Source organism: Rattus norvegicus, chromosome 1, assembly GCF_021556685.1.
Source record: "Rattus norvegicus strain SHRSP/BbbUtx chromosome 1, alternate assembly SHRSP_T2T, whole genome shotgun sequence".
Taxonomy (NCBI): Eukaryota; Metazoa; Chordata; class Mammalia; order Rodentia; family Muridae; genus Rattus; species Rattus norvegicus.
The window spans coordinates 122,557,959-122,584,155 of NC_141534.1; the positions used below are offsets into that span (position 1 = coordinate 122,557,959).

Consider the following 26,197-nt stretch of genomic DNA (forward strand, 5'->3'; position numbering starts at 1 on the left):
AGTAGTATGTACATCACTTGAGAACCATCCAAAGAATTTAGCACAAGGTACACAACAGAATGAGACCACTAACAAGGCCCAATGGAAGGTTCCTACAAAAATAAGTAAATCTTTGTTCAGCTGGAAAACCCCGACACAATCAGTCCTTACTCTTCCCATTGAAACCACCAGAATCTTAATAGCTTTGGCCACAATCTGAGCACCCTCCATAATCATGACATACTACACCTATTAGACCTACTCTGCCTTCGATGAGACCCGATTCAAATATCATATAAGATCTCATCCACATTAGATGAACGGGCTACTTATGTACTCTGTCTCTATCTCTCTTCTTCTCTTTCTCTCTGGAATTGTCTTGCAGTCACTCTCCCTGCTTCTCTGTTTCTCATTCACATTCTCTCTATATTGTTTCCTTATTTCACTCAATCAAGATATCTGCTTTAATATCAAGTGTCCTCTTTTCCACTTCACCCCCCTCCCTCTCTCCCTCTCTCTCATTCTCTCTCGCTCTCGCTCTCTCTCTCTCTGTCTCTCTCTCTCTGTCTCTTTCTGTCTCTCACTGTCTTCCTCTGTCCCACACATGCTTAGCCTCTTCAAAAATTGTTCTTTGTCTCTCTGTCTGTCCATGCTCATATATCTGCAGTCAGGTTTTGACTGCTACTAAATTCATGTGAGTGCTATTGCTGTGGTGTCTGACATTGAATACCACAGAGAAAGTGTCTGTTCAAACCCTCTCAGGTCACCAAATACAATCATAACCTGTAGTCACTGAGATATATGAAATTATAAACAGCATGATCCTAAGCATACAGCACACTTTCATAATAAATTGGAAACACAAATTCTTGTTGATATTTGCTTGGAAAAAAGAACAATGTCTACGATTTCAGGACTTACCATCAGCCCCAAGACACATAGCCAAAATGCCATGTTAACCATCAGTAATGCCACATCAAAAACCACTGAAGGAAAGATAATCCCACAGACAATCCATGCCTATCTTTTTACGGCCATACCAAAATATAAAATTCCCAGAAGGACTGTATTTAAGAAGTAAGTTGCCTGCTCACATACTTAGATCCTAGAAGAGGATGAGATGTATGTCCAAACCAACTTTGATACAGTCAATCCATAAGAACTGCTGGCAAACTAGCTGGGTACACTGACAAAAAATGTCCCAACAATAAACATAGAAACTAGGATTAAAATGAGTGTCCTCCATACATCCATGAAGGTGGTATGAATCCTGGGATATTTGAAAGCATGCACTTCTAGAAGCCACAGACAAGAAGGCTACATACCAACCATTTACATTCCAAGGCTCTCTTTCCAACCTAAAGGCCATGGCCACAATCAGTCTTTCAAGAAAACAGAGCTTTATTTTCACACAGGAGGAGTCCACATTCCCATATTTCCTGAGAATTGCTACTGCCCTAATCCACATGTCGCCTGTAACCTTCCCGTTATGTATCTCTGTTTTATGAAACATAAGGGTTATCATTCATGCGAAGGCTTCAGACAGGGACAGAAACACATTTCCTGACATTCCAGTGTACATTCTTGAACTATGCTGCCCCCGCTAAACTTACATTTGCCTCACAACCTACTGCACATTATTGCTGATGGAGTTGATAGGGCTAACTTCCAAGATACTGACAATGATCTCCTCAACCGGAAAGCATGTTATAACTACAATAAAAGGTGAAGCCTTGATATAGGCCATGATTTCTGGTGATTTAGGCAAGGAAAGAACATTCTAGGCTCTCTGTCTCCAAATTTCGAAAGAAGAATGGAGGCCATGTGAGTCCCTGGTGACATTTGTGATCCCAGGTGCTGGACCTCAGTCATGATGATAGTGGCGGTATTGAGTTTTCACACATTTTGTTCAGTAATCCAAGGAATATTTCATTGGAAATCATCATCAATCCAAGCAAGCTGGTGTACCCCCTGCCATGACACTTAGTGCATTCAAAATTGATCTGGTTTGGCGAGCGAACAGAATTCAAGACATTCACATCCTTTACCATGAACCAATGGGCCTATTCTCCAATCACAGGAGTAGCAATAGGCAGTGAGCCTGGAGTTCCTTTGGAAATTCAAGTGTTTCATACCTTTCACTTCAGGTATCCTCAGGCAAGAGATGTTACATACTCAGTTCCTCTGCAAGCCATCCTTGTCCGTTATGAGACAGGGACTCTGTCCCTGGAAGTAAAGCAAATACCACATTCCCCAACTTTATTGGATTCCTTCCCAAATCACGGACACTGTTATGCATTGTGTTTAGTACATAATTTATCGAATGCTTGGGCTCTCTCTGCACTCCTTCCTTCCTCTAGATCTTTGCCCTCACAATCCATATTAGAGATATTTTTCCACCAAGGAACTGTTTGCGGACATAAGTTTCCCAATGCTATCACCGAATTCCTGCAGGTTACCATGCAACAAAGATCTTAAAATGGGACAAAGCCAACACCTGATCACGAAAACTACAGTAGAATGTACATCACTTGAAAACCATCCAAAGAAATTGACACAAGGTACACAACAGAATGAGACCACTAATATGGCTTAATGGAAGTTGTCTACAAAAATAAGTAAATCTCAGTTCAGCTGGATATGACAGAGAAAATCAGGCCTTACTCTTCCCATGGAAACCACCAGAATCTTAATAGCTTTGGCCACAATCGGAGCACCCTCCATACTCATGACATACTACACCTATTAGTCCTACTCTGCCTTCGATGAGACCCGATTCAAATAGCATATAAGGTTCTCATCCACATTAGATGAACGGACTATTTAAGTACTCTGTCTCTATCTCTCTTCTTCTCTTTCTCTCTGAAATTGTCTTGCAGTGTTACTCCCTGCTTCTCTGTTTCTCACTCACATTCTCTCTATTTGGTTTCCTTTTCCTGTCAATCAAGATATCTGCTTTAATATAACATTGTCCTCTTTTCCACTTCACCCCCCTCTCTCTCTCCTTCTCTCTCTCTCTCACCAAAAAGAAGGATACATGCCAACACTTTATATTCCATATCTCTCTTTCTGACCTAATTGACATGGCCACAATCAGTCTTTCAAGAAAACAGAGGTTTGTTTTCACACAGTAAGAGTCCACATTCCCATAGTCCCTGAGAATTGCTACTGCCTCATTCCACATGTCACCTGTAACCTTCCCGTTATGTATCTATGTCTCTTTCTCTGTCCATGCTCATATATCTCCTATTCAGGTTTTGACTGCTACTAAATTCATGTGAGTACTATTGCTATGGTATCTGACATTGATCACCAAAGAGAAAGTGTCTGTTCAAACACTCTCAAGTTACCAAACACAATCATAACCTGTAGTCACTGAGACATATGTAATTATAAAGAGCATGATACTAAGCATACAGCACACTTTCCTAATCAATTGGAAACACAATTTCTTGTTGATATTTGCTTGGAGAAAAGAACAATGTCTACGATTACAGGACTTACCGTCAGCCCCAAAACACATAGCCAAAATGACGAGTTAAACTTCAGCAAGGCCACATCAAAAACCAGAAAGAAAGATAAACCCACACACACTCCATGCCTATCTTGTACGGCCATACCAAAATATAAAATCCCTAGAACGACTTTGTGTAAGAAACAAACTTGCATGCACACATTCTTAGATCCTAGAAGAGGATCATATATATTTCCAGACCATCTTTGGTACAGTCAATCCATAAGAGATGCTGGCAAACTAGCTGGATAGACTGACAAAAAATGTCCCAACAATAAACATAGAAACTAGGACTAAAATGGGTGTCCTCCATAAATCCATGAAGGTGGTATTGATCCTGAGAAATTTGAAAGCATGCACTTCTAGAATCCACAGACCAGAAGGTTTCATGCCAACCCTTTAAATTCCAAGGCTCACTTTCCAACCTAATTGCCATGGCCACAATCAGTCTTTCAAGAAAACAGAGGTTTGTTTTCACACAGTAAGAGTCCACATTCCCATAGTACCTGAGAATTGCTACTGCCTCATTCCACATGTCGCCTGTGACCTTCCCGTTATGTATCTCTGTTTTATGAAACAGAAGGGCTATCATTCATGCGAAGGTTTCAGACAGGGACAGAAACACAGTTCGTGACATTCCAGTGTATATTTTGTAACTATGCTGCCCCCACTATACTTACATTTGCCTCACAGCCTACATGACATTATTGCTGGATGGAGTCGGTAGGGCTAAATTCCAAGATACTGACAATGATGTCCTCAACCCGAAAGCATGTTATCACTACCGCAAAAGGTGAAGCCTTGATATAGGCCATTATTGCTGGTGATTTAGGAAAGCAAAGAACATTCTGAAGGCTCTCTCACTGGATCCAAGTCTGGCAAGATGAATGGAGGCCATGTGAGTCCCTCAGTGACATTTGTGATCCCAGGTCTGGACCTCAGTCACGATGATAGTGGCGGTATTGAGTTTTCACTCATTTTGTTCAGCTTTCCAAGGAATGTTTTATTGGAAATCATCATCGATCCAAGCACGGTAGTGTACCCACTGCCATGACACTTAGTGTACTCAAAATAGATCAGGTTTGGTGAGCGAACAGAATTCAAGACATTTACATCTTTACCACGAACCAATGGGCCTATTCTCCAATCACAAGAGTAGCCATAGGCAGTGAGCCTGAACCAGGTCCCAAAGGATCATGATTCATTATATAAACAAACTGAAAGAACAAAACCACATGATCATTTCATTACATGCTGAGAAAGCATTTGACAAAATTCAACACCCCTTCATGATAAAAGTCCTGGAAAGAATAGGAATTCAAGGCCCATACCTGAACATAGTAAAAGCCATATACAGCAAACCAGTTGTAACATTAAACTAAATGGAGAGAAACTTGAAGCAATCCCACTAAAATCAGGGACTAGACAAGGCTGCCCACTCTCTCCCTACTTATTCAATATAGTTCTTGAAATTCTAGCCAGAGCAATCAGACAACAAAAGGAGATCAAAGGGATACAGATCGGAAAAGAAGAGGTCAAAATATCACTATTTGCAGATGACATGATATTATATTTAAGTGATCCCAAAAGTTCCACCAGAGAACTACTAAAGCTGATAAACAACTTCAGCAAAGTGGCTGGGTATAAAATTAACTCAAATAAATCAGTAGCCTTCCTCTACACAAAAGAGAAACAAGCCGAGAAAGAAATTAGGGAAACGACACCCTTCATAATAGAGCGAAACAATATAAAGTACCTCGGTGTGACTTTAACCAAGCAAGTAAAAGATTTGTACAATAAGAACTTCAAGACACTGAAGAAAGAAATTGAAGAAGACCTCAGAAGATGGAAAGATCTCCCATGCTCATGGATTGGCAGGATTAATATAGTAATAATTGCCATTTTACCAAAAGCAATCTACAGATTCAGTGCAATCCACATCAAAATACCAATACAATTCTTCAAAGAGTTAGACAGAACAATTTGTGAATTCATCTGGAATAACAAAAACCCAGGATAGCTAAAACTATCCTCAACAATACAAGGACTTCAGGGGGAATCACTATCCCTGAACTCAAGCAGTATTACAGAGCAATAGTGATAAAAACTGCATGGTATTGGTACAGACAGACAGATAGACCAATGGAACAGAATTGAAGACCCAGAAATGAACCCACACACCTATGGTCACTTGATTTTTGCCAAAGGAGCCAAAACCATCCAATGGAAAAAAGATAGCATTTTCAGCAAATGGTGCTGGTTCAACTGGAGGTCAACATGTAGAAGAATGCAGATCGATCCATGCTTATCACCCTGTACAAAGCTTAAGTCCAAGTGAATCAAGGACCTCCAGTTCAAACCAGACACACTCAAACTAATAGAAGAAAAACTATGGAAGCATCTGGAACACATGGGCACTGGAAAAAAATTCCTGAACAAAACGCCAATGGCTTATGCTCTAAGATCCAGAATCGACAAATGGGATCTCATAAAACTGCAAAGCTTCTGTAAGGCAAAGGACACTGTGGTTAGGACAAAACGGCAACCAACAGATTGGGAAAAGATCTTTACCAATCCTACAACAGATAGAGGCCCTATATCCAAAATATACAAAGAACTCAAGAAGTTAGACCGCAGGGAGATAAATAACCCTATTAAAAAATGGGGTTCAGAGCTAAACAAAGAATTCACAGCTGAGGAATGCCGAATGGCTGAGAAACACCTAAAGAAATGTTCAACATCTTTAGTCATAAGGGAAATGCAAATCAAAACAACCCTGAGATTTCACCTCACACCAGTGAGAATGGCTAAGATCAAAAACTCAGGTGACAGCAAATGCTGGCGAGGATGCGGAGAAAAAGGAACACTCCTCCATTGTTGGTGGGGTTGCAGAATGGTACAACCATTCTGGAAATCAGACTGGAGGTTCCTGAGAAAATTGGACATTGAACTGCCTGAGGATCCAGCTATACGTCTCTTGGGCATGTACCCAAAAGATGCCCCAACATATAAAAAAGACACGTGCTCCACTATGTTCATCTCAGCCTTATTTATAATAGCCAGAAGCTGGAAAGAACCCAGATGCCCTTCAACAGAGGAATAGATACAGAAAATGTGGTACATCTACACAATGGAATATTACTCAGCTATCAAAACAACGGCTTTATGAAATTTGTAGGCAAATGGTTGGAACTGGAAAATATCATCCTGAGTGAGCTAACCCAATCACAGAAAGACATACATGGTATGCACTCATTGATAAGTGGCTATTAGCCCAAATGCTTGAATTACCCTAGATGCCTAGAACAAATGAAACTCAAGACAGATGATCAAAATGTGAATGCTTCACTCCTTCTTTAAAAGGGGAACAAGAATACCCTTAGCAGGGAAGAGAGAGGCAAAGATTAAAACAGAGACTGAAGGAACTCCCATTCAGAGCCTGCCCCACATGTGGCCCATACATATACAGCCAACCAATTAGACAAGATGGATGAAGCAAAGAAGTGCAGATCGACAGGAGCCGAATGTAGATCTCTCCTGAGAGACACAGCCAGAATACAGCAAATACAGAGGCAAATGCCAGCAGCAAACCACTGAACTGAGAATAGGACCCCCGTTGAAGGAATCAGAGAAAGAACTGGAAGAGCTTGAAGGGGCTCGAGACCCCATATGTACAACAATGCCAAGCAACCAGAGCTTCCAGGGACTAAGCCACTACCTAAAGACTATACATGGACTGACCCTGGACTCTGACCTCATAGGTAGCAATGAATATCCTAGTAAGAGCACCAGTGGAAGGGGAAGCCCTGGGTCCTGCTAAGACTGAACCCCCAGTGAACTAGACTGTTGGTGGGAGGGCCGCAATGGGGGGAGGGTGGGGAGGGGAACACCCATAAGGAAGGGGAGGGGGGAGGGGGATGTTTGCCCGGAAACCGGGAAAGGGAATAACACTAGAAATGTATATAAGAAATACTCAAGTTAATAAAAAAAAAAGTTTCAGACTTAAAAAAGTCTGAACTGAAAATGAAACCAGCAACTTGCACTTGAGTGTCTTCCATTACAGCAAAACATCAGGAAGCAATTCATATCAAGGGTTCTGAGAAGGCTTATCCTTCTTTCGTGCATTTCAATGTGCAGAGACACACTTTGATGCGACTGCTATTCCTACATCTGCCTCACACTGCACCTTATATTGGGATGCAGAGTGTTGCCTACAGAAACAGGAGTACCTACTAATGTCCCTGCCAAGTGTCTCATCAACCACAGAGAACTAATCCAAATACAACAAAAGGGGGATTCTTGACCTAGGCCAAAGTTTCTCATACAGTAAACAAAGCAAGGCCTGACTGCAGGAGTCTGGCTAGACAACAAGGATAGCAAGGGCAATAGAAATGTTGGCTAGCCTGTTTCTGACATGCATGAGACCTGGCTGACACAAGGTGCCGGACCTCATTTCCGATGACAGTTGCGGTGCTGAGTTTTCACTCATTTTGTTCAGCTTTTCCAAGGAATGTTTGACTGGGAATCATCATCGATCCAGGCATACTGAACTGCCTTGCACAAAGATGAACAGATACTGTGTACTACCCTTGCTTTGGGAAGTGCAAGGCACTGCATGATATTCCATATCCATTAGCAGGGAGCAATGGACCCTAGCTCCAGATGTGGGAGCTTGGATACACCAAATATATGCTCCAGGTGCGAAGGTACAGGATGTCTGTATGACAGCTCCAGCCACATCCAACAATACCTGAGCAACTTGAGTTCTTCGGGCAAATCATCATTTCCTTACCTATGCTGTCTAGAGCCTTCGAGCAAGTCAGTATCCACAAAAGGCTTCACCAGAAGATCAGATGGGTGCAGTCAGCCATGCTTCAATTCTGTGGGGCCACTTTCTCTGGATGTCAACCATGGCCCATTCTGGGTGGGGAATGTGACCCTGGGAATACAGAATAGAACACACGCCACGGTTAGAGTAGGACATGAGCAAACAAGGATAGCTGTTGTGCTTAGTGTGTATTTTGGGATGCTCCGACCCATTAAGTGCCCTCAACAATCCTGCACTTGCCAATGCCACATTCTTGCCCTTTCCCACCAAGACTGTTTTGCTTTCAGGGCTTGCCTCAGGAAAGAACATGCTCTTTTCTATCAAGTACTAACTGGCTCCTTGCCTATCTAAAGGTACATTGAGGATCATAACTCATCTTCCCTTGAGACACACAACACATACTGGGATATCTAACCTAACAACTTGCTCCACCATAGCCCAATACAAACTTCACAAGATACTCAGGGCACTTCTCAAAAGAGCAATCATGAACAAGGCACTAACACGGACCGTCAGTGGTCCATATGGGGGTCCCAAATATAATGTAGATAGGTCTTGCCAGGTTGAGGGGTATGTCTTCCCTCCATCAACATCTAGGATTATATTTGAACATCAACAAAATGGCTGCTACGTTTATCATTTCAATAATCTTGCTTCATACCATGAGGTTAAAGAAAATTCCTCTAAAACTTAGGCTAATGACCGCAACTATTGCAATGGGCCTTGAATCATCACACTCATCTCCAAGACAACTCTCTCTCTCTCTCTCTCTCTCTCTCTCTCTCTCTCTCTCTCTCTCTCTCTCTCTTTCTCTCTCTCTCCCTCTCCCTCTCCCTCTCTCTCTCTTTCTCTCTCTTTCTCTCCCAATCAACCTATATTCCTATGACTCCTGACTCTCCCTTTATTTCCCTATCTCCCCACTATTTGTTTGGACTTTATGTTGCTTATTCCTCCTTCATTCTTCTATTTATTTTTGCCGTTTGGGAACATTTGCTCTATTTGGAAATATGTTTATAGAACATCAATGTCTCTACACTCCAAGAAACAGGTCAATCAACTACCCCAAGCTGCCAACACACAGGCATAAGATTAAGGCAGACATTCTTTCAAGTTATTATGTACCTTGCACAATTCATCTAATGGTGACAAATGCAGCCCTGGTTCAAAACCTATTTTCCCAAGGGTAATGACCAGGTGTATGGATCTCAAGCTTGATTTGCAAGACACCATGTGTACCATTGACACATTTCTTTGCACACCCAGACTGTACTTTAACCTCATTTTGGAAAGGGAATCACCCAAAATCTCAGAGTTCTAAGATAACTGTTTCTTCAGTATTCATGGACACTCCTGAAATGTCAGTATGCTAGAACCTTGGATATTAGAACAACCCTCGGCCGTTCACAATTTGACATTCTCTTTCTAGGAGGCCCAGAAAAATGCACAAGCCTTCCAAAGTATATTGCTACCAAAACATTCTAAACTACTGCATCCACACAAGCAGACATTCCTCCAAACTACCCACACACCTGCTTAAGACAGAGGCACCACCATAGCTCAGAGCAGAGCACCTATTCTCAGGGAAGGCTGAAGAAAAACAGGGAAATAGTTATACCAGAGTACTGACACAGAGGCCTTCAGTGGGGCCAGGAAACTCCCAGAAACAGCAAGACAAGAAAACACCAGAGACAACCCAATGCCTAAAGGCAAGCACAGGAACCAAATCAACAGAAACTAAGACTACTAGGCCTCATGAGAGCCCAGTTCTCCCACCAAAGAAAATACTGAATAACCAAACACACCAGAAAAGTAAAATTTTAAATCACAATTTTTGATAATTATGGAGGACTTTAAGAAACACATAAAGAACTCCCTTAGAGAAATGCTGGGAATCACAAGTAGACAAGTAGAAGCCCTTAGAGAGGATACATAAAAATCACTGAATGAATTACTGGAAAATGCAAGCAAACAAGTGAAGGAATTGAAAATGGAAATAGAAACAATAAAGAAAGCACCAAGGAGACAACCCTGGATATAGAAAACCAAAGGAAGAGACAAGGAGCCAAAGACACAAGCATAACCAACAGAAGACAAGAGATAGAAGAGAGAATCTCAGGGCAGAAGATACCAAAGAAAACATCGACACAACTGTCAAAGATAATGTAAAAGGCAAAAAGCTCCTATCCCAAAACATAAAGGAAATCCAGGTCACAATGAGAAGATCAAACCTAAGGATAATAGATATAGAAGAAAGTGAAGACTCCCAACTTAAGGTGCCAGGAAATATACTCAACAAAGTTGTAGAAGAAAACTTCCCTAACCTAAGGAAAGTGATGCCAATAAACATACAAGAAGCCTACAGAACTCTAAATAGATTGGACCAGAAAAGAAACTCCTCCAGTCACATAATAGTTAAAACAGCAAATGCACAAAACAAAGAAAGAATATTAAAAGCAGTAAGGGAAAAAGGTCAAATGACATATAAAGGCAGACCTATAAGAATTGCACCAGACTTCTCACCAGAGACTATGAAAGCCAGAAGACCCTGGACAGATGTCATGCATACCCTAAGAGAACACAAACGCCAGCCAACTTTACTGAAAACATTCAATTAACATAGATGGAGAAACCAAGGTATTCCATGAGGAGACCAAATTTACACAATATCTTTTTACAAACCCAGCCCTACAAAGGATAATAGATGGAAAACTCCAACACAAGGAGAAAAACTACACTGTACAGAAAAAAAGAATATAATTTCCTAACAATGAAACCAAAAGAGAGACAAACAAACATGATTCCACCTCTAACAACAAAAATAATAGGAAGCAATAGTCACTATTCCTTAATATCTCTCAATATCAAGGAACTCAATTCCCCAATAAAAAGACATAGACTAACAGACTGGATATGTAAAGAGGACCCAGCATTTTGCTGCATGCACCTCAGAGACAAAGACAGAAACTACCTCAGAGTAAATGGCTAGAAAACAATTTTCTGAGCAAATGGCCCAAAGAAACAAGGTGGAGTTGCCATTCTAATATCAAATAAAATTGACTTTCAACCAAGAGTCATTAAAAAAGGTAAAGAAGGACACTTCACATGCATAAAAGGAAAAATCCACCAAGATGAACTCTCAATCCTAAATATATATGCTCCAAATACAAGGGCACCTACGTTCATAAAAGAAACCTTGCTAAAGCTCAAAGTACACATTGCAAATCACACGATAATAGTAGAAGATTTCAATACCCCACTCTCATCACTGGACATATTATGGAAACAGTAATCAAACAGAGATGTAGAGAAACTAACAGAAGTTATGAACCAATTGGATTTAACAGATATTTATAGAACATTCTATCCTAAAACAAAAGGATATTCCTTCTTCTCAGCACCTCATGGAATCTTCTCCAAAACTGACCACATAATCAGTCATAAAACGGGCCTCAACAGATACAGGAAGATAGAAATAATCCCATGCATTCTATCAGATCACCACAAACTAAGACTGGTCTTCAATAACAACAATAATGACAGAAAACCCACATATACATGGAAGTTGAACAATGCTCTACAATGCTCTACTCAATGATAACCTGATCAAGGAAGAAATAAAGAAAGAAATTAAAGACTGCTTAGAATTTAATGAAAATAAAGATATAACATTCCCAAACTTATGGGACACAATGAAAGCGGTACTAATAGGAAAACTCATAGCTCTGAGTGCCTGCAAAAAGAGACAGAAAAGAGCCTATGTAAGCAACTTGAAAGCACACGTTAAAGTTCTAGAGCAAAAAGAAATAAATAAATCCAAGAGGAGTAGAAGGCAGGAACTAATCAAACTCAGAGCTGAAATTAACCAAATAGAAATGAAAAGTACTATACAAAGAATCAACAACAGCAGGATCTGGTCTTTTGAGAAAATCAACTAGATAAATTAACCATTAGCCAGACTAACAAGAGGTCACAAAGAATGTATCCAAATTAAGAAAATCAGAAATGAAAAGGAAGAGATAGCAACAAGATCTGAAGAAATTTAAAAAAAAAATCATCAGATCCTACTACAAAAAGCCTATATTCAATAAAACTGGAAAATCTGGAGGTAATGGACAATTTTCTAGACAGATACCAGGCACCAAAGTTAAATCAGGAAGAAATAAATCATCTAAGCAACCCCATAACTCCTAAAGAAACAGAAGCAGTTATTAAAAGTCTCCCAACCAAAAAGAGCCCAAGTACAGATGGGTTCAGTGCAGAATTCAGACTTTCATAGAAGACCTCATACCAATACTGTCCAAACTATTCCACAAAATTGAAACAGACAGAGCACTACCAAATTCCTTCTATGAAGCCACAATTACTCTTATGCCAAAACCACGCAAAGACACAACAAAGAAAGAGAACTTCAAAACAATTTACCTTATGAATATTGATGCAAAAATACTCAACAAAATTCTTGCAAACTGAATCCAAGAACACATCAAAATTATCATCAATCATGATCAAGTAGGCTTCATCCCAGGAATACAGAGATATTTTAATATATGTAAATCCATCAATGTAATACACTATATAAACAAACTCAAAGATAAGAACCACATGGTCATTTCATTAGCGGTTGAGAACGCATTTGAAAAAATTCAACATCCCTTCATGATAAAACTGTGAAAGATCAGGAATTCAAGGCCCATATCTAAACATAGTAAAAGCAATATACAGCAAACCACTAGTTAATATCAAACTAAATGGAGAGAAACTTGAAACAATCCCACTAAAATCAGGGATGAAACAAGGCTGCCCACTCTCTCCCTACTTATTCAGTATAGTACTCGAAGTCCTAGCCAGAGCAATCAGACAGTGACAGGAGGTCAAAGGGATGCAAATTGGAAGGGAAGAAATCAAAATATCACTATTTACAGAAGATATGATAGTGTACTTAAGCGACACCAAAAGTTCCACCAGAGAACTACTTAACCTGATAAACAATTTCAGCAAAGTGTCGGGGTATAAAATTAACTCAAACAAATCAGTAGCCTTCCTGAACTCAAAGGATAAACAGGCTGAGAAAGAAATTAAGGAAATGAGGACGCCCTTGGGGGGAATTAGAGGAATTATTGAAAGAGTTGAAGGAGCTTGCAACCCCATAAAAACAACCATGTCAACCAACCAAAGCTTCCAGGGACTAAACCACTAACAAAAGACTATACATGGACTAACCCAGGGCTTCAACTGTATGTGTAGTAGAGAATAGCCTTGTTAGGGCACCAGTGGAAGGGAAAGCCCTTGTCTTGCCAAGTTTGAAACCCCAGTGCAGGGGAATATGGGGGATGTATAAGGGGAATACACATATGGGGGTGGGGAAGGGAAGGGAATGGTGGCTTATGGACAGGGAAACGGGAAGGAGAATAACCTTGGAAATGTAAGTAAAGAAATGTATAATAAAAAATTAAAAAAATAAGCAAGAAAAAAGTATCTATGCTCGCATCCTAATTATATGTGGAACAAAATAATAATGGGAAATAGAGGGAGGGACAGAAGGAGGGAGGGGGAGGGAGGGGGAAGGAGTGAGGGAAAAAAAGGGGGAGAAAAGAAAGATGGGATCTACATGCTTATCACCCTGTACAAAGCTTAAGTCCAAGTGGATCAAGGACCTCCACATCAAACCTGATACACTCAAACTAATAGAAGAAAAACTATGGAAGCATCTGGAACACATGGGCACTGGAAAAAATTTCCTGAACAAAACACCAATGGCTTATGCTTTAAGATCAAGAATCGACAAATGGGATCTCATAAAACTGCAAAGCTTCTGTAAGGCAAAGGACACTGTGGTTAGGACAAATCAGCAACCAACAGATTGGGAAAAGATCTTTACGAATCCTACAACAGATAGAGGCCTTATATCCAAAATATACAAAGAACTCAAGAAGTTAGACCGCAGGGAGACAAATAACCCTATTAAAAATGGGGCTCAGAGCTAAACAAAGAATTCAAGGCTGAGGAATGCCGAATGGCTGAGAAACACCTAAAGAAATGTTCAACAGCTTTAGTCATAAGGGAAATGCAAATCAAAACAACCCTGAGATTTCACCTCACACCAGTGAGAATGGCTAAGATCAAAAACTCAGGTGACAGCAGATGCTGGCGAGGATGTGGAGAAAGAGGAACACTTCTCCATTGTTGGTGGGATTGCAGACTGGTACAACCATTCTGGAAATCAGTCTGGAGGTTCCTGAGAAAATTGGACATTGAACTGCCTGAGGATCCAGCTATACCTCTCTTGGGCATATACCCAAAAGATGCCCCAACATATAAAAAAGACATGTGCTCCACTATGTTCATCTCAGCCTTATTTATAATAGCCAGAAGCTGGAAAGAACCCAGATGCCCTTCAACAGAGGAATGGATACAGAAAATGTGGTACATCTACACAATGGAATATTACTCAGCTATCAAAACAACGGCTTTATGAAATTCATAGGCAAATGGTTGGAACTGGAAAATATCATCCTGAGTGAGCTAACCCAATCACAGAAAGACATACATGGTATGCACTCACTGATAAGTGGCTATTAGCCCAAATGCTTGAATTACCCTAGATGCCTAGAACAAATGAAACTCAAGACAGATGATCAAAATGTGAATGCTTCACTCCTTCTCTAAAAGGGGAACAAGAATACCCTTGGCAGGGAAGAGAGAGGCAAAGATTAAAACAGAGACTGAAGGAACTCCCATTCAGAGCCTGCCCCACATGTGGCCCATACATATACAGCCAACCAATTAGACAAGATGGATGAAGCAAAGAAGTGCAGATCGACAGGAGCCGGATGTAGATCTCTCCTGAGAGACACAGCCAGAATACAGCAAATACAGAGGCAAATGCCAGCAGCAAACCACTGAACTGAGAATAGGACCCCCGTTGAAGGAATCAGAGAAAGAACTGGAAGAGCTTGAAGGGGCTCGAGACCCCATATGTACAACAATGCCAAGCAACCAGAGCTTCCAGGGACTAAGCCACTACCTAAAGACTATGCATGGACTGACCCTGGACTCTGACCTCATAGGTAGCAATGAATATCCTAGTAAGAGCACCAGTGGAAGGGGAAGCCCTGGGTCCTGCTAAGACTGAACCCCCAGTGAACTAAACTGTTGGGGGGGAGGGCGGCAATGGGGGGAGAGTTGGGAGGGGAACACCCATAAGGAAGGGGAGGGGGGAGGGGGATGTTTGCCCGGAAACCAAAGAATTATTATTAAGTATTAAATAAATTAAAAAAAAAGAAAGAAAGATGGGATCTATGTGGAGTGTCAAGGGGAGAGAAATGGAGTGCAGGATCAGAATCTGATGTGGGAGGAGACCAAGGGTGAAGTACTAAGTGTCAAGAAATTGAATGGCGGTATAGATAAATTGAGGATAAGGAACTGAGTGAAGGTAGTCACTAGCAAGTCCCAGATGCCAGGAAAGCAGGATGATCTCTGGACCCAATTGGAATGACAGTAGCTGAAATACCCAACAAAAGAGAGATAGATGTTCTAGAGACCGTGTCCAGTAGATAGGCATGACTCCTGTTTGAGTCCCACCCACCCTTCTCAAGAATTTAATACAGAATTGTTCCTATCTAAGGGAAATACAGGGACAAAGAGTGGAGCACAATGTGAAGAAAAGGCCATCCAGACACCACCCTACCTAGGGATCCATCTTATCTATAGACATCAAACCCAGACACTGTTGTTGATGCCAAGAAGTGCTTGCTGGCAGGAGCCTGGTATAGATATCCCCTAAGAGGCTGTACCATAATCTGACTAACACAGATGCAGATTATCACATCTAACCAATGTATTGAGCATGGGGACCCCAATAGAAGAGTTAGAGGAAGGACTGAAGGAGCTTAAGAGGATTGCAAGTCCATAGGAAGAACAAAAATATCAACCAACCAGACCCCCTGATCTCCATTTGACTAAACCCCCAGCCAAAGAGTGCACATGGTGAGACCCATGGCTCCAGCTGCATATGTGATAGAGGATTGCCTTATCTGGCATCAATGAGAAGGCCTTTGGTCTTGTGGAGGCTCGATGACCCAATATATGGAGATGCTAGGGCATTGAGGCCGGACTGGGAGGGTGGGTGTAGGAGTATCCTCATAGAGGCAGAGAGAGAGGAATGGGATAGGGATTTTGTGGAGAGAAAACTGGGAATGGGGGCAACATTTGAAATGTAAATAAATAAAATAACCAATAAAAAATCTAAAAATAAATGAGGACATCATGACATTTGCAGACAAATGGATAGAACTAGGAAATATCCTGTGTGACATAACCCAGACCCAAAGGACATGCGTGGTATATACTCAGTGATAAGTGAATATTAGCCAACAAGTACAAAATACCAATCATACAACCTATAGATCATATGAATTTAAACAATAAATATAAGACCCAAGTAAGGATATTTCATTCCCATTTAAAATGGGAACAAAATAATCTTGAAAGGCAGAGAGAACAAGGAACCTGAGTGGAAGAATGTTACTAGGAGGTTAAAATGGATATGATCAGGTATAGGGGAGACAAGAGAGAAGCCTATAGGGTCAGGAGACTGAATAAAAACATGCAGCTGTGGAGGGAGGGATATGAGAGAAATCTATAAAAAACACCCCAGAATTTGGAATACGAGATGCTCCCTGGATTAATGGGGATGACCTTAATTGAAATGTCTAATGGTGGAAAGAGGAAACCTCAAGAGACTACCTCCAATAGAAAGATAGGGCCCCTGGTGAAAGATTGGGATCACAAAACTACCTTCAACATTTTTGACAAAGTATTGTTCCTATCTAAAAAAAATGCAGGGGCAAAGTTGGAGCAGAGACTGAAGGAAAGTACATCCAGTGACTGGCCCAACTTAGGATCCACCCATGGGCCCCCACCAAACCCTTTTACTGATACCATTTTTGGGCTTGCAGACAGGAGCCTGCATGGCAGTCCTCTGAGAGGCCCTCCCAGCAGCTGACTGAGACAGAAGCAGATACTTACAGCCAACAATTGGACTGAGGGAGGGGAGTGCTGTGGAAGAGTTAAGGAAAGAACTGAAGGAGCTAAAGCAGATGATAACACCATAGAAAGACCAACAGTATCAGCAACCCACACCCCTGGAATATCTCAGAGACTGAATTATCAACCAAAGAGCATACATGGGCTGGTCCATGACCCCTGGCACATATGTTGCAGAGGGCTGCCTTATCTGGGAAAGGATGGGCCTAATCCTGCAGGGATCTGTAGCACCAAGAGAGGGGAATGGGGCAGGGGTTGATGTGCGGGGTAAGTTGGGGGTTGATAATGAAGGCTGGGAAGAGCATCCTCTCAGAGGTCACAGGGAGGGGAATGAAGTGAATATCTTTGGGAAGGGGGACAGTAAATATATAAAATAATTTTTAAAATTTTAATAGAAAAAGAAAAACAACCTAAATTTCTGAAAGAAATAAAAATAAATAATAAAATAAAATGCCTTTATTTTTTGTAACTATGAGATAGACATGAACCAGGAGAGGTACTTTGGTACTGTGGATATGAGAATGTTTCCAATATGTTCACACCTTTTCCATTCACCATGAGGCCTGGATTAATGTCCAGCTTTTCTCAGGGACATCTTCCCACACAAACAGAATCCATACAAGTGTAGATATTTTCAGAAGTGTCACAAACTTATTTTATACAGAGTTCAACTGGGCCCATGTTTCTACATGGGTCCTCAAACTGCCATAAGATCTATTGAACAAGATTGGACATCTCATACCCTAAAGATTAGAAAAATCAAGAAAAAAAAGAGAAGCAATGTGAACAAAAAACATAATAAAATAAACAAGAACTAATAATTATCCAAATAAACAAAAACAAACAAACCAACAAACCAAAAACCAACCGGCCTGTTCATTTTAGATTTGATAATCACTTGAACCAAATAAATGCCCAGTGAGTAAATGTGTGGGATTTTCACATTCTTTTCTACATACACTGAACCGATTAGAAGAGAATGTAGAGGGGGTAATCTTGAATTAATAAGTATAGAAAATATCTTCATGAAGAAAATACCTATATCGTAGGTTCTATGATCAACCTAAAAAAATCATACTGGTTAGTGTAACTTAAATCCAGAAATACAAACAGTATGTACTCCCTCAGAAGTGAATATGTTTGGTAAAATAAAAGACAATACTGCTATAGTCCATAGACCTTGAGAGCCTAGGTAATATTAAGGTACTGAGGGGTCAATGCAAGAATCTTCATGGAAAGGTGAAATTGAATTGATTTCCAGATGCTTCACTCCTTCTTTATAAGGGGAACAAGAATACCCTTGGCAGGGAATAGTGAGGCAAATATTAAAACAGTGGCAGAAGGAACACCCATTCAGAGCCTGCCCCACATGTGGTCCATACATATACAGCCACCGAGTTAGACAAGATGGATGAAGCAAAGAAGTGAAGGCCGACAGGAACTGGATATAGATCTCTCCTGAGAGACACAACCAGAATACAGCAAATACAGAGGCAAATGTCAGCAGCAAACCACTGAACTGAGAACAGGACACCCGTTGAAGGAATCAGAGAAAGGACTGGAAGAGCTTGAAGGGGCTCAAGACCCTATATGAACAACAATGCCAAGCAACCAGAGCTTCCAGGGACTAAGCCACTACCCAAAGACTATACATGGACTGACCCTGGACTCTGACCACATAGGTAGCAATGAATAGCCTAGTAAGAGCACCAGTGGAAGGGGAAGCCCTTGGTCCTGCTTAGGTTGAACCCCCAGTGAACGTGATTGTTGGGGGGAGGGAGGTAATGGGGGAATGATGGGGAAGGGAACACCCATATAGAAGGGGAGGGGAAGGGGTTAGGGGGATGTTGGCCCAGAAACAGGGAAAGGAAATAACATTCGAAATGTAAATAAGAAATACTCAAGTTAATAATAATAATAAAAAAAGAATTGATTTCCAGGTGGATTCAGGGTGGGTGTAATTGGTAAGAGGAGGAATCAAGGTAAGGATGAGGGTATGAGAAAATTCTAGATGAAACAGCTTGAATTGGGGGCATTTCAAGGACAAGTTGGAAATGTAGTGCAATGGAAATGTCATGAAATCTATGAGCATAACTTTAGCAAAAATATCTAGTAATGAGAGACACAGGGCCTGAACTGGCCATCTTCTGCACAAAATTAAGGCTTGAAGTTTAGTGATTGGGTAACCAACATGGTCACAACATTTTGAGCCTATAATTTACCCTGCCTCAAGAGTATGCTAAGACCAGTTGCTAGCAGAAACAGGATCAAAGAGACCAGAGAGATTTCATGCAGCAACTTATAGGAGCAGATGTAGGGTATCACAATGAAACATTAGTTGGATCTTGAGGAGTCCTCCAGATAAAAAATGAAGGAAGCAGGAGGATCAGAGGACACATTAAGAGAATACACCCCATAGAATCAATTGACCAGGACTCATGGGACCTTGAGAGCTATCTCACCTAGGTCCTCTACTGTGTATCATGGCTCAGTAGATTTATAATCTTGTGGAAATCCTAAAAATGATAGCAGGAGCTATCCCTGACTCTTTTGTCTTCTTCTAAGACCTTTCCCCTTTACTGGGTTGCCTTCCCAGCCTTGATATATTGGTATGTGCCTGGCCTTAGTCAACCTTCTTATGCCATGTTTGGTTGATATCCCAAGGAAGCCTGTTATTTTTGTGTAAGGCAGAGGAGAATTTTTTGGAGAAGGGTTGAAGGAGGGGAGTTCAGGGAATGAAGTGGAGAGGAAACTGGGTCAGGACAGAATATATAATAGAAAAATAAACAAGATCAAGTCCCTCAGGAAACACTGGTCACTTAGTATTCTATTAAGAGAGATCTCATCTTAATTTCTACTTGTCAGGAGATAGAAATCAACACTGGCCATGTTCACTAATGAAACCATACCTTCATGAACATCTCTTCACACTACTTGGGCTTCTGGCATCTCATTTGCCATCATTGTATTCTAAATTATCTCCTATTTAAAGGGCAATGGTCAACCTGCTCAACAGCTTACTTTTACTTTCCCAACAGTAAGTAGCAGATTTTCTAGGTTACTTTGTCAACAACAACCTGCTCTTTCTGTCCCTGTTCTACTGCTTTGTATCTGTCCCCATCTCTTTCTCTCTCTCTGTCTGTATGTGTGTGTCTTGGTGTCTCTGTATCTGTCTGTCTCTGTCTCTGTCTCTCTCTAATACTCTTACTGACATTGAAAAAGAATTGGTCAAGCGTGCTTTAAACGACCAAAGGCCAAGAAACTTCCAGAAGATGCTGAAACACTCAACATTTTTTTTATTACCACAAATTCCACGTTCAACCTCAAGGTCTTCTTAAAGATGCCAATTACATGTGGTAATGTCCATGCCTATTCTTGAACCTATGGCAGCCTCTTTGCCATAGGGCTCATCTTTTAATGAACTCCTACAGAGTTCAGACATACCTTACAAACACACTCGCTCTCTTCCTAAGCAGGGCACATGGAAAACATCCTGATGGTCATCACCACAGTCTGCCTATTCAGTGATAAGAGAAGTTACCTGTATCTAAAGAGACAACACTCACTCAGGCTTTAAGAATTCATGCATCAGAGCAGACCTTAGACACTAGTTCCGCATCCATTCCCACAACACCCAGAAGAATCCTATCACCTAGGTACTCTAACATGCTCAGGATCACAGGTGAGGGTGGCACAACAGCTGCTCCAACACCCAGCAAAATAGGGTCCCCCAAGATCCAGGAACACAAGAACCCTACCCAGCTAGCTGCAGAGTTCCCTTCTGGTCTAAACTTGTGCCCTGAGCAGGCCTAGGATGATGGTCCTGAAACAATTCCTACAACACCCAGAGGAAGCCTGTCACCCAGGTTCTCTAACATGCCTAAGATCACAGGTGAGGAGGACACAACATCTGTCCCAACAACCAGAGTAACTGGGTTGCCTGGGATCCAGAGATGAAGGAAAGCTTACGCAGATAGTGGCACAGGTCCCTTCTGCTCTGAACTTCTACCCTGAGCAGACCTTCGAGACTGATTTTTTTCATCCATTCCCACAAGCACCCCACCACTGAGAAAACCCATCACCCAGGTGCTCTAATACACCCAGGATCAGAGGAACACAGGAAGACAGGGTCACAGGAGCACAGGTACACTAAAAAGCCAAGGATCACAGGAGCACAGGATCACAGAGAAAGCTTAAATACCAGGAGATCAGATACACACAGGAGCACTGGAGCTCTGACACATTTAACATAACAGTCGAGGCCACAACATCTTGCCCAAGATCCAGCATAACTAGAACCCACATAGAAACCAGGGAAACACAAGCCCCTGCCTACACAGAGGTATGGGTTCCTTCCAGCTTCTGTCTCTGCCCATAGCAAACTCAGGGCTCTGGTCTCTCCCCACCCACTCCTGCAATACGCAGAGAAAGGTTGACTCCCAGGAGCTCTGACACAACATGATTTCAGGAGCTTGGTCCCACCAGGACTTCAGTATCTCAGAGGCAGCGTATCTCCCCGGAATTCTGACACACTCAGCATCCCAGAATCACAGGATGACAGAACCACAGGCTAACAAAGACACCTGGACAATGAGGAGTTCTGACACAACCAGGATCATAAGAAGAACAGGCTCCAGACAGAAACAGTTAGGGCAGGCACTAGAGATAACCAGATGGTGAGAGTCAAGTGCAAGACCATAAGCAGCTGAAAGCAAGACTAATTGGCATCAGCAGAACCCAGTACTCCCATTTCAGCAAGTCCTGGATACCCCATCATACCTGAAAAGCCACATTCAGAGTTAAAATGATATCTCATGATGACGATAGAGGACTTTAAGAAGGACATGAAAAATCCCTTAAAGTAATACAGGAGAACATAAACAAACAGACAAATGAATTGAACAAAACAATTCAGGATCAAAAATGTAAATAAAAATAAAGAAATCATAAAAGAAGATAGCCCTGGAGATAGAAAAGCTAAGGAAGAGATCAGAAAAAATAGATGCAAGAATCACCAACAGAATACAAGAGACAGGAGAGAGAATCTCAGCTGCAGAAGATAGCTTAGAAAACATTGACGCAAGTGTCAAAAAATGTAAAGTGCAAAAAGCTCCTAACCCAAAACATCCAGGAAATCCAGGACACAATGAGAAGACCAAATCTAAGAATAATAGGTGTAGAAGACAGTAAAGATTCCCAACTTAAATGGCCAGTAAATATCTTCAATAAAATTATAGAAGAAAACTTCCCTAACCTAAAGAAAGAGATGCCCATGAACATACAAGAAGCCCATAGAACTTGAACTTGAAATAGACTGGACCAGAAATGAAATTTCTCCCATCACATAATAGTCAAAACCCCAAATACACAAAACAAACAAAGAGTTGTAAAAGCACTAAGGGAAAAAAGTCAAATAACATATAAAGGCAGACCTATCAGAATTACACCAGACTTCAACAGAGACCACGAAAGCTAGGAGATCCTGGACAGATGTCATTCAGAGCCTAAAATGCAAGCCCAGGCTATTATACCCAGAAAAACTCTCAATTAACATAAACAAATAAACCAAAATATTCCATGGCAAAAAATGCACAATATCTTTCCATATACCCATCACTACACAGGATAATACATGGAAATCTCAAACACAAGGAAGAAAAGTACACCATAGGAAAAGCAAGAAAGTAATCTTCTTGCAACAAGCCCAAAAGAAGATAGCTACACAAAAATAATTCCATCTCTAAAAACAAAAATAACAGGAAACAACAATCACTACTCCTTAATATCTCTTAATATCAATGGACTCAATTCCCCAATACAAAGGCATTGAATAACAGACTAGATTGGAAAAAAAAGCAGCAGTTTGCTGCTTGCAGGAAATTCACATCAGTGACAGAAATTGTCTCAGAGTAAAAGGCTGGAAAAAATATCCAAGCAAATGGTTCAAAGAAACAAGATGGAGTAGCCATTTTAATATTGAATAAAATTGACCTTCAAACAAAATTTATTAAAAAGGATAAGGAAGTGCTCTTCATACTCATCAAAGGAAAAAATCCACCAAAATGAACTCTCAATTCTCAATATATATATATATATATATATATATATATATATATATATATATATATGTTTTAAATGAAAGGGCATCTACATTCATAAAAGAAACCTTATTGAAGCTCAACGTATACACTGTACCACACAAAATAATAGTGGGAGACTTCAATCCCGCTTTCATCAATGGACAGATCATAGAAACATACTGAGCAGAGACACAGTGAAACTAACAGAAGTTATGAACCAAATGCATTGGACAGATATCAATAGGACATTTTATCTTAGTATCACAAGGTACCTTCTCCAAAACTGACCATATAAGTGGTCACAAAATAGGCTTCAACAAATACAGGAAGATTGAAATAATTCTATACATCTTATTAGATCAAATGGAATATAGCTGGTTTTCAATAACAAAAACAACAGAAAAGCCACTTACACATGTAAGCTGACTAATGTTATACTTAATGATAACTTGGTCAAGGAAGAATTAAAGAAAGAAATTCAAGACTTTTTAGAATTTAATGAAAATGAAGGCACAATATACCTAAACTTATGGGATACAATGAAAGCTGTGCTAAGAGGAAAACTCATAGCTCTGAGTGTCTCCAAAATGAAATTAGAGAAATCATACATTAGCATCTTGAAACCACACCTAAAAGTTCTAGAACAAAAAGAAGCAAACATATTCAGGAGGAGTAAAAGGCAGGAAATAATCAAACTCAGGACTGAAATCAATCAAGTAGAAACAAAAATATTATACAAAGAATGAAGAAAACCAGGATATGCTCTTTGAGAAAATCAGTAACATTGATAATCCCTTAGCCAGACTAAACAGAGGGCAGAGGTACAGTATCCAAATAAATAAAATCAGAATTGAAAAGGGAGACATAACAACAGAAACTGAGGAAATTCAAAAAAAATCACCAAATCCTACTACAAAAGCCTATACTCAGCAAAACTGGAAAATTTGGATGAAATGCACAATTTCTTAGACAGGTATCAGGTACCACAGTGAAATCAGGATCAGATATACCATCTAAACTGTCACATAGAAGCAGTCATTAAAGTCCCCCCCCAAAAAAACAAAAAACAAACAAATAAACAAAAAACAAAAACAAAACAAACAAACAAACAAAAAAACCAGAGGGATTTACAGAATTCTTTCACACCTTCGAAGAAGACCTAATAACAACACTCTTCAAACTATTCCACAAAATAGAAACTGAAGGAACATTACCCAATTCGTTCTATGAAGTCACAATTACACTTATACCTAAACTACAACAAGACACAACAAAGAGAACTTCAGACCAATCCTACCTATGAACATTGATACAAAAATACTCAGGAAAATTCTTGCAAGCCAAATCCAAAAACAAATAAAAATGATCATCCATTATGATCAAGTACACTTCATCCAGGGATGCAGGGATGGTTCAATATACAGAAATCCATCAACTTAATACACTATATAAACAAACTCAAAATAAACTCACATAATCATCTTAGTAGATGCTGAGAAAACATTTGAAAAAATTCATACCCCTTCATGATTAACATCTTTGATTAATCAGGTATTCAAGGCCCATACCTAAACATAGTAAAAAGCAATATACAGCAAACCAGTAGCCAACATCAAACTTAACGAAGAAAAACTTGAAGCAATCCCACAAAAATCAGGGACTGCTTTTTTAAGGCTTCTCACTCTCTCCCTACCTATTCAATATAGTATTTGAAGCCCTAACTACAGCAATTAGACAACATAAAGAGATCAAAGCAATACAAATTGGAAAGGAAGAAATCAAAATATCACTACTTGCAAATGATATGATAGTATATTTAAGTGACCCCAAAAATTCCCCAAAGAATTCCAAAACATGATAAATAACTTCAGCAAAGTGACTGGATATAAACTCACTAAGAAAAAAATCAGTAGCCTTCCTCTATTCAAAGGATAAACAAGCTGAGAAGGAAATTAGAGAAGTGACACCCTTTATAATATTCACAAGTTGTATAAAATACCTTGGGGTGACCCTAATCAAACAAGTGAAAAATTTGTATGACAATAACATCAAGTTTCTGAAGAAATAACTCAAAGAAGATATCTGAAAATGAAAAGATCTCCCATGCTCCTGGATTGGCAGGATTAGTATTGTAAAAATGAACATCTTGCCAGAACCAATCTACAGATTCAGTGCAATCTCCATCAAAATTCCAACTGAATTCTTCTTAGAGTTGAAAAGAGCAATTTACAAATTCATTTGGAAAAATAAAGAACACAGGATAAAGAAAACTATTCTCAACAACAATAATAATTTAAAAAATGCTTGGGGAATCACCATGCCAAACCTCAAGCTGAATCACAAAGCAATTATGAGAAAAATTGTATGGTAGTGGTAAAGAGACAGGACAGTAAATCAAAGGAATCAAATTGAAGACACAGAAATGAACCTACACACCTATGACCCTTGATCTTTGACAAAGGAGCTAAAACCATTCCAGGGGAAAAAGACAGCACTTTCAACAGATGGCATTGGTTCAACAGGCAGGCAACATGTAGAAGAATGCCAATTGATCCATTTTATATCACCCTGTACAAAGAAAGCTCAAGTCCAAGTGGATGAAGGATGTCCACATAAAACCCAATACACTGAAACTAATAGAAGATAAAGTAGGAAAGAGCCTCAAACTCATAGGTACAGGGTAAATTTTCCTTAACAGAAAACCAATAGCATATGCTGTAAGAACAAGAATTGACAAACTGGACCTCATAA

General features: G+C 40.2%; 3 non-coding genes across 3 annotated transcripts; all 3 read right to left on the reverse strand.

Moving 5' to 3' along the window:
* Positions 1–1,838: 1,838 nt before the first annotated feature.
* LOC120100333 (small nucleolar RNA SNORD116) lies at positions 1,839–1,931 on the reverse strand. Its single transcript, XR_015655685.1, has one exon. It is a non-coding gene; the product is annotated as a small nucleolar RNA SNORD116 (small nucleolar RNA).
* Positions 1,932–4,426: 2,495 nt separating this feature from the next.
* LOC120100308 (small nucleolar RNA SNORD116) lies at positions 4,427–4,519 on the reverse strand. The gene has a single exon (XR_015657093.1). It is a non-coding gene; the product is annotated as a small nucleolar RNA SNORD116 (small nucleolar RNA).
* A 3,418-nt stretch (positions 4,520–7,937) lies between these two features.
* On the reverse strand, positions 7,938–8,031 carry LOC120100320 (small nucleolar RNA SNORD116). Its single transcript, XR_015655651.1, has one exon. It is a non-coding gene; the product is annotated as a small nucleolar RNA SNORD116 (small nucleolar RNA).
* Between the last annotated feature and the right edge of the window lie 18,166 nt (positions 8,032–26,197).